Below are 9,337 nucleotides of genomic sequence, written 5' to 3'. Positions count from 1 at the left end.
AAAGGCTTTAGACATTTTAGGGGTTAAAATGATTAAAAAAAATTTAGAGGACAAAAATGATAATCTACTAAATTTAAAGTGTAATTTATTTTTCATGTAACATTTTAAAATGTTTTTTTTTTAGAGAGAGTTTCAACTTATGGCGTCCGCTTTTAATGATAATTATTTATCATCAAGCTAAAATATCATTCAGTCTTTGGTATAGGTGGGGATTGAACTCCAAATCTCTTATACAACCATCAAAGACTTTATCAGTTGAGCTAACTAGAACCCACTAACATTTTAAAATGTTAGAAATATTTAATTAAATATTTTAAAATTTTCTCCCAAGAATTCAGTTATGGTCCTCCTCTAAAAGAATTTTCCTTTTTAACATTTAACATTTTTTTTTTTTTACAATTTTGGTATTTTATCCAACTAAGATCATTTTAAAAAAAAATCTTAATTAACAAAAAATAAAGAAAAAAAAAATCAAGGAAGTGGCTAAGGGCTTTTAAATAAAAATACTCTATGGTGTGTTTGATGGGTATAGTACGTAGTATATATGAAGCACATATTTGTTTTTCTACCTAGAATCGTTTCTTTTGAATTGTGCCATACGGATGGTAATTATTTAAGCAACAACCTACCTCGTTGCAACTTATAATACAAATATCTTGTAACATCAATATATGATAAGTGGTTATGCTCTCCCATGGTATTACTCAATCTCTAAAACATCTACTTTCAAGATTTCAAATAACGATAATACCTATTTGGCTAATGTTAATACATATCTTTTAAGGTAATTAAGTGTAAATTTTAGGACCAAGTGTTCATCAATATCAAATCATATTCTATTGCGAAGCATAAATAGCATCTCCTACCTCATTCCTTGTTCCATATCTCCAACCTCCATGAAATCTTTCAGATACCTCACTCCCTTGTCCAACATAACCATTTAAATCTCCTCCAATAAATTTTTTTTCCCTAATTGGTAAAGCTGAGACAGATTTGTTAAAATTTGTGAATGAAATAATGTAGCAATTGAATTTCTTATATTTATGTAATGTCATGATTGATCACTACTTATTGAATTACATAAATTAATGAAATGTTTTATTAAATTTCACATTTGTCAAGAATCAAGATAGATGTTTTTCCTTAATTCAGAAAAGTGAGCAAAATTCATCCCAGTGCCTACATGAGGGCATTACTTTCTTATTTAGGTGTCATGCTTTCTTCAACCAAATTTCAACAATTTGGTAGTAGAGCTTTTGCTGATATAATAGATTTCTTCTCTGCCAATTGATTTAGTGCCTTTCCTATTCCATGAAAATCCCATGTAATTTGCATGCCACCGAAAGTTTCACAATGTCAAATTTTATGAACTCCCACTAAGAAAGACGAGAAAAGAAACAAAGATTGCACAAAATCATCAACAAGATCCATTTTTTCATTTTATGCAAAAATATAATTTACATCAGCTAACTTTGCCCAAAAATCATCTTAATCCTTTAAGAACCTAGTTACTCGTCTAAAATGATCAATTTCAAAAATGTTGAACTTAAAAGGGAAACGATTTTTGGATTAAATTAACGAATGTAAATTGCATTTTCTGCTTCATTTTAAATATTACATAATTCACGCACTAATTAATAATTATTTTTTCTTTCCTTTTAGTTTTCAAGGACAATGATATTGTCTCCTAGCCGCTATTTTCTTCGCTTACAAATTCTAGTGGAATTCACATTACAAGTTCGCTATCTTGTAAGATGTTCACAACAAAATCCATCTAAATCTGTTTGGTGCTCCGCCTTCAACCAAATATTTTTTAAAGGATTCATACACTTTTAGTTAGTTACATCTTTACCCAAATTAACATAAATTCATGTTTTCTAACCAAAAAAAAAAAAAGAAATATATATATATATATATAACATAAAAATAATTAGACACTATAATATTTTCTAACCAAAAAAAAAAAAGAAATATATATATATATATATAACATAAAAATAATTAGACACTATAATATCATAAAAATTGTTAAAATATATTAAGATATTACTATAAGGAGAATAGTTCATATAATTTATTAGAATATTAACATAAGTGAACAATTAATTTTTAAGAGCACTATGTGTTACCATGATTTTGTCATATTATGAGTTAATATTTTTTTTTTTTATTAAAATATCATGAGTTAATATAGTTTTAGGGTTATCATCTTTTTTTCATTTTAATACAAGAAAATAGTGTCAGTTTTTGGTCATACGACTATCCCACTCCTTGTCTATGAGACAATCAAAAACCCTATGTATGGTCAATGAAACTTGGGACCTTTGAGTTTAAGACACATCCTTCAAGTCCATCAAACCTACCATCCTTCAAGTCCATCAAACAAGTCTAGCATTTAAATGAACTGAAATGTTTAAAGCATACATATCACATCCTGTATGACTAACAATAACATTAAATCACTATTCTGATTAGAGCTCCAAAAATCATAAGAGCTTGTATATCAAATGACAAAATTTACCATTCACAAATATAAGTAATAAAAGTTCTTAGAAGTGCAAATATATGGTAGTAGGAAAACAAAAAGAAAAGAAAAAAAATAAAGAACCAAAGATGTTAAAATTCTCATAATTAAAGCACTACTTTTCATCATTTACAAAGTGAACTAAAATTTTTTAACACATTATTAGCTGTTAAATTACCAACTATCCTAAAATTACTGACTCTCTTAATAAGTGAGACCCAACACATGGGACTTCTAACATTTTAAATAGGAGGTAAAGAGGAGACAGAGATAGAACACATGACCTCCTGCTCTAATATTATGATAAAATGCCGATTCTCCAAAAAAACTTTAAGCTATTAAGAGATTAATGAATTCAATCACTTAACCATAATTCTGTCTAACATTGGCTGACAAAAATGGACAAGAAAGTTTACTCACTTGTTTAATTTCCTATAAAAATAAAGAATCAAACCAATTTGGGAAATCCAACTTTGCTGCAACAAAGGCCAAAAATAGCAACCTAGCACCAAAATGGCAAAATCTATAAAAATAAAAATTGAACAAGGAATGGAATCATGATAGATTGAATAGTGTGTTGAACTTGAAAGACTTATTAGCAAAAAGAGAAATCAAGAAGAGAAACAAATCAATCCAGAAAGCACCTTCAATAAGAATCTATAAAATAAATCAAACAAGGAAATATATAATATCAAGTTCAAAGGAATTGAATATTTGAAAGAAATTTAGAAGAGAAAGTGAAGTAAAAATGAATAAGGACCTGTTTGGTTGGAGGATTTTTGTTTTTGTTTAAGTTAAAGCAATTCAATTTCTCGAAAGGCCAAATTTGTGCCAAGCACGACAATATAAAGCACAAACCTGTATTATTCTTCTCTTGGCAACAATATTTAGATCACAATCCCAGTTAATATAACTACCACACACCAATAAGATGCATTACCACATTCAAATTGTATATGAGCTTGCCAACACAGAATGACTAAAACAAGACAATAGGACAAAGAGTATGAGAAAAACTGTAATTTATAATCCTCTTGGATACAAAGCCTAAGAAAAGCAAACACTGCCCAAGTTTCATAAGAAATAAAATGAGCAGAAACTGTACATATAACATTGGGATTGTCAGCGAGTAACAAAAACAGAAGGGTAAAAGAGAGAGAGAGAGAGAGCAAATCGCCAGATAGATTCTAAAAAAATCTCTTTAATAAGAAATAGTCCTCTTGCAGAATATAGCAGGATCCATAGGAATGTAGGTGCACCATATTGGCCCAAGCAAAAATATAGCAGAATAAACATTTATACTTCACATTTAAAGAATATCAACCTACAGTCCTCTGGACCGAATGAAACACAGTCAAATCTGATAATAGTTCTGCTAAACCAGAAACATCACTTCAAAATCAAATATAAATTACTCAATGAATTCCTGAATGCGCTAAAGCATCTGAAAAGCAAAATACAGTTGGAGCTTTACACTGTCTAGTAACAGAACAGAAACCAACACAAGATTTATTAATACAGATGCAACCATCATGAAAGAAACACACAATTCACAAAATGTTCTTTGTCTTTACAGAAGCTGGATATAGTTAAAGCAGAAAATAAAAAATGCAAGCAACTTAAGATTAATCAGCAGCTGGAGAGGGGTGGGGGGGATGGAAGCAACTTAAGATTAATTTGAACTCCCCCAATTTGAGGAATTTGAAAACATGAGCTTTAAAGGGACAGTACTCCTTCAAATCCCCTCAAATTCTCTTGTTTACACTAACACTATGTTTGGTTGCACCTAGGCAAAGCGATGAGAAAAGAAAATACCTAGGGAAGGAAAAGTGAAAGGAAAGGAAAAAGGAAATCTGTGTTTGGATGTAGGAAGGAAAATAAAGGAAACAAATTATTTCCCTTGTTTGGATTTCAAAGAGAAAGGAAAGAAAAATAAATGTTTTTGCTTTTACAACCTTAAATTTATGACTTGTAAGAAGAATATAAGCGCATATTGGTAATTTTAAAATAGAAAAAGTTAAAATCACCTCAAAGTCCCTCTCCCTTTCCCTCTTTCAGTCCAAATTGGGATGATAGCATAAGTGTGGGCCCCATGGAAAATGTTTCCATCCACATCATCCTAATTTCCTTTCTCTGATGTCAACCAAATCAAGGAAATGTAATCCTATCTCTCCTCATCTTTCCTTTCCCACTTCTTTTTTCCATCTAAACAATGTGTAAGAGAGTACATCCAAACAAGGAAAAGAGGAACCACTCACCACTTACCCTCTCCATTCCTCCATCCAAATGGACCCCAAATTTCTTAGAAGACTTTGGTAACAAGAACACCATTAATAACGTCAAGCTTATAGATATATGGAGGCATACATGTTTTAAATGTCAATATATGTGGGGGTGTGCACACACGCGTGCATGTGTGTGCATGTAGCTATAAGTTTTCAAACAACTAAGGAAAAATGTAGCTTGCTGTAAATTTACCAACTGAAACTTCTGCTGGCCCTGCAAATCATGCAGCTGAGGCAGCTGGTTCTGCATATGACAGTCAAATGGTTAATGATGAAAATCATCTAGCAACAATCAATTATCAATTTCAACAGACTTATATAAGTCCTATTCAAATGCTAGAGCAGAACTTCCAAAGTAGGAAAGCATTCGGAGAGATTAACATAAGACAAAAATCAAGGTTCTAGAACAGATTGTGATATAAGAGGGAGGAAGATACCAAGGGAGATGATTTTTCCTTTTTGTTCTCAAAATAATTTACATCATGTGTTTCACCCATTTTCAATACAAGTATTTTCTTGCCTCCACTAAGTCCTAAAAACCAATCAGATTTCCAAAATTTAAATTTTATCCTAAATAAAGCCAAAGTTGGTGTGAAAGTTCATTTACAAACGTACATATAATTAAGCATGTTCTAGTGCAAGAAATTATATGTCCAAACTTCCATAAGCATCCTCAAACTTTGGATGGAACACTGGAAGCACAAACATAACTAGCAATTCAGAATTGTTTATTGTATCAACTAAAAGATGCAACCACTTCAAATTCATATATTGTAGTATTTTTTCATCATGTCCCAGTCCTTGCATCGCAGATTGCCTGAACTGTTGCTGTGCAAGGAGTTGCTGATGCTGATGCTGAGGTAGTTGCATCAGTTTCTGCCTTTGCTGCTGTTGCTGCTGAGGGGTATGTCGCTGAGGAGATGGTGTTTATCTATTTGTACCTGACCCAGGAGAATTGGCATATTGCAGTGGAGATGTTGTTGTGTTATCAAAAGAAGTAGCAGTTGTGGCACTAGGAGATGCAGCTGATCTTCCAATAAGTTGTGGTGCAGAAGCCTGCTTAAAAAGTTTTTGCCAATTGGACAAAACACACCTTCAGAAAAGAAGACCCTGATATCCTCCGGCAAAATTTGCTGAATAACTTTTTAGAAAAAATTTTAGTGAATAGCATGCGGCTGAAGTTAATTAGTTAAGTAAACTGTTTCTGGAACTCGAGTTCGTCAAACTCGTTCCAACCCAAAATCGAGTTTAGCAAACTTGAGTTCTAATTGGTTTAGTCGTTTGACGTGAATTTATAAAAAATAAAAAATAAAAACACGTGGAACTCGAGTTTGCGCCATTAAAAAATTTACCGTGACCGGTTCTGGAGCGATTTTCTTAAAACACCAAAACACTATAGTTTTGAGTGACAAATAGCAAAGATCTGTAAACGAAGCCATCAGCCCCATGACCATCTTTTGCTGATCTAAACGATGGAATGTAAGGAAAAAAAAAAAAAAAAATTGAGGAGAGGGATTCAAATATTCAATGGAGGCACCATCTGATTAGGCACAAACACGTCGATCTAAGGCTTTCAAGTCTAACAAAAGAGAGAAAGTAGAGCTGAAAGTTGAGAGAGATTAACATTTAAGGCTTAAAAGAAGTTGGGGGAAGACAGATGACTGTTTGGTATCTGGCGAAATGAAAATATCAGTCATATGGTACTTTAATGGCTAGGTGGGGACGTGGTGTTTATCTGGAGATAAACAAGTAGGTTAGGTGGGAACTGGGAACTGGGGTCGGTGGGGACATGGGTAAATTTTTTTACTGGGCTGGAACTCAAGTTTCACATGGTTTTTGTTTTTGTTTTTTTTTTTGTTTTTTTTTTTTTTTTATTAATTCCACGTCAAACCTATACTAGTTGGACCTCGAGTTTGTTAAACTCAATTTTGGGTTAGAACTCGATTTTGCCAAACTCAAGTTCCAAAAACAATCTACATAACTAAATAACTTCAAATGCATGCTATTCACCTAAAATTTTTCTAAAAATGTACTATTCAGCAAATTTTTCCCTCATCCTACAGATGCAGAATATCAAGCCACAACAGCCCAACACAAACCCCAAACCTTTATCTACAACTGGTTAACACAAACATAGCAAGATAAGGATAAAAGCATAGCATGCCCCACTTATGCGCACTAGCGTGTGTAGGATATCAGTAATCGTACTTAAATAATCAACAAAAATAATCAAAATTAGAGGACAACCACATGAATAATGTTTAGGCTTTAACATAAGCAGGCCAGCCTTTTTAATTCACAATTCAAGGAAAAAAATGAATGAAGAATCATTTACAACTTCACGATGTGAAACTTGAAAATAAAGTCAAAGATCATACCTGCAACAAAGTGCCCTATCCACTGATGTTATTTGATGACGGGTATTCTTTGAATACATGCCTGGAACAAATTTTTGCAAAAGCCACCAAAATAGAATTGATATTCAATCCAATATATAAATTCCAAAAATAAAAAGATCACACTTCAACAAGTGACTGATTATTACCAGATGCATCAGCAAAACTTCGCACTCCATCACACTCCATCACCTACAGTGATCACATCCACCAAATGCAGTGGAAGTGCAGGTGTGATCTGCCTCTGGTCTCCTGGTATTCGTAATCCTACATGCATAAACCAATCATTTCTAAATGTAAATTTACAAGTATTCCTAGACCAAGTGCATCTTTCTGGCACAAAAACTTGAAGCTTTTATTAGAGGTTATATTATTTTCAAGATATACTCTGGATTGCTATTGTCAAACCCTATGAAAATATTCTTTGGACGCTGCCCTTAATATGCAACTGATCTTGCACCTCAATGTCCATTTTAACAAGCAGCCACACTCACCAAAACATTATAACTAAATTCAGTACTAGCTGTAAATCATAAGCAGACCAAGGAACCCTTAAGTATATGCAAATGTAAAGATTATCTTAGAAAGTAAAGCCCATATTTAATGTGATGAAAGAATAATTTGCAACTTTGACTCTATATCAACAATTAAGATAATTTCAAGCAGGTCTAGGCCAACCAATGCCCCAAATGAGGACACAATTATTTGACAGGAGGTGGGATTGATCCATCAACCAACCTGTGTCTGGACAACTTGGAGAAACTTAAAACTCCATGAACCTAAGCAATCAATTCTATATGACACTTTAATGTGTCTCCCATTAATCATCAATCAGATGACTAAGCCAAAGGGCTGGTTCCAGAAAAGAATGTGCTTAATTGAGAACACAATGAACTTTGAAAAACCTTAACTTCTCAATTTGTGAGGATAATGGCAAGTTTTGCATCCCATGAAGAAACTTCTCTCCCTTGGAGTTGTCCTCCACTTCCATCCCAGACAATAGTTTTGAAGAGAGCATAACTGGTAGTACTGTAATCACAGAATCCTAAAAATTGATTAAAAACTTTGATAGCTATATTATGTGTTTCATTTGAAAATATTCACAAAAGATGTTCAAAGACCTAATTAGACCAAACGTGACCATGGTAATTGTGGGTCCTTCCAGAGTTTAATTTTAACTCTTATACAGAAATAGATTATATATAATTGGTAAGATTTATAGTTCAAGTTACAAGAAAATTGGTTGAGACTTCAAGTTTAATTTTCAAGTTACTACCACTTGTCATTGTATATTTAAAACAAAAGGACATGTCCAGTTAAAAAAGTACCGGACATAAGCCAAACCCATCTTTACACAAATCTACAACAAAGCTTAACCCTTTTTTTCCATTTTGGATGAATAATCAATAATTTAATTATATAAGAGGGGGCTCACATAATAAAGCCTCTACATTTATTACCGTAGCTATGTGTCAAATTCTCTCAATTAATACCTGATTGTAGTACCATTAACAAGGGGTACCAATATAGACCATATTTTCTTTTAAGAAGGGTCTCAATAAACATTTACAAACATCAGTCAAAAGTAGTAATTTGTAGCATTTTATATCAATGGGATTTAAATATCATACACACAAAATTACCTAACATGAAAAACCAGACAATAGTAGAGGAGCCAAACTGCAGTCTGAAACACGTAATTCAAGCTCGTCATTAAGGTGAAGATTCACAGACTTGAAATTTCGGTGAAATCTACAAGTTGTGATTTCCTAGGTTAGCAATAAAAGAGACAACAAAGAAATCTGTTTCTGAGCTTCTAGCCTAACATGAGCATTCTATATAAGCAACTAACAAGTCTCAAGTTAAGTAAAACAATACCATTGCAAACTAGCTTAATATCCAAAAAGAAATGGAAAAATTCAAAAATAAAGAAAGAAAGAAAGAAAGAAGTATCGAGTTCTATATTAATTAAAAAGAGACCATGAAAGAAGCACTAACATAACTAGTTCCAGGATTTGGCATACATGACAGAACCAAATCCATGTTAAAAGGCAATCCATCTATACATACATACCATATATATATATATATATATATGAAAGGCAGAAAAAAAAAAAAAAAATCCACAGCAC

The 9,337-nt window shown here is 32.4% G+C and overlaps 1 long non-coding RNA gene across 2 annotated transcripts; it reads right to left on the bottom strand.

Annotated features, from left to right (window-relative positions):
- Positions 1-5,176: 5,176 nt before the first annotated feature.
- Positions 5,177-9,308, bottom strand: LOC136067044 (uncharacterized). 2 transcript variants are annotated; one of them, XR_010628564.1, is made up of 5 exons: positions 8,849-9,305; positions 8,117-8,234; positions 7,355-7,472; positions 7,188-7,248; positions 5,186-5,865 (listed from the first exon to the last, which is right to left on the bottom strand). It is a non-coding gene; the product is annotated as an uncharacterized LOC136067044 (long non-coding RNA). The 2 variants fall into 2 exon arrangements; XR_010628563.1 differs by having other exon boundaries at positions 5,177-5,865; positions 7,355-8,234; positions 8,849-9,308.
- Positions 9,309-9,337: the final 29 nt, after the last annotated feature.

This window comes from Quercus suber, unplaced genomic scaffold (assembly GCF_002906115.3).
Source record: "Quercus suber isolate HL8 unplaced genomic scaffold, Cork oak 2.0 scaffold_56, whole genome shotgun sequence".
Classification (NCBI taxonomy): Eukaryota; Viridiplantae; Streptophyta; class Magnoliopsida; order Fagales; family Fagaceae; genus Quercus; species Quercus suber.
This window is presented reverse-complemented; position numbering and strand designations above follow the sequence as displayed.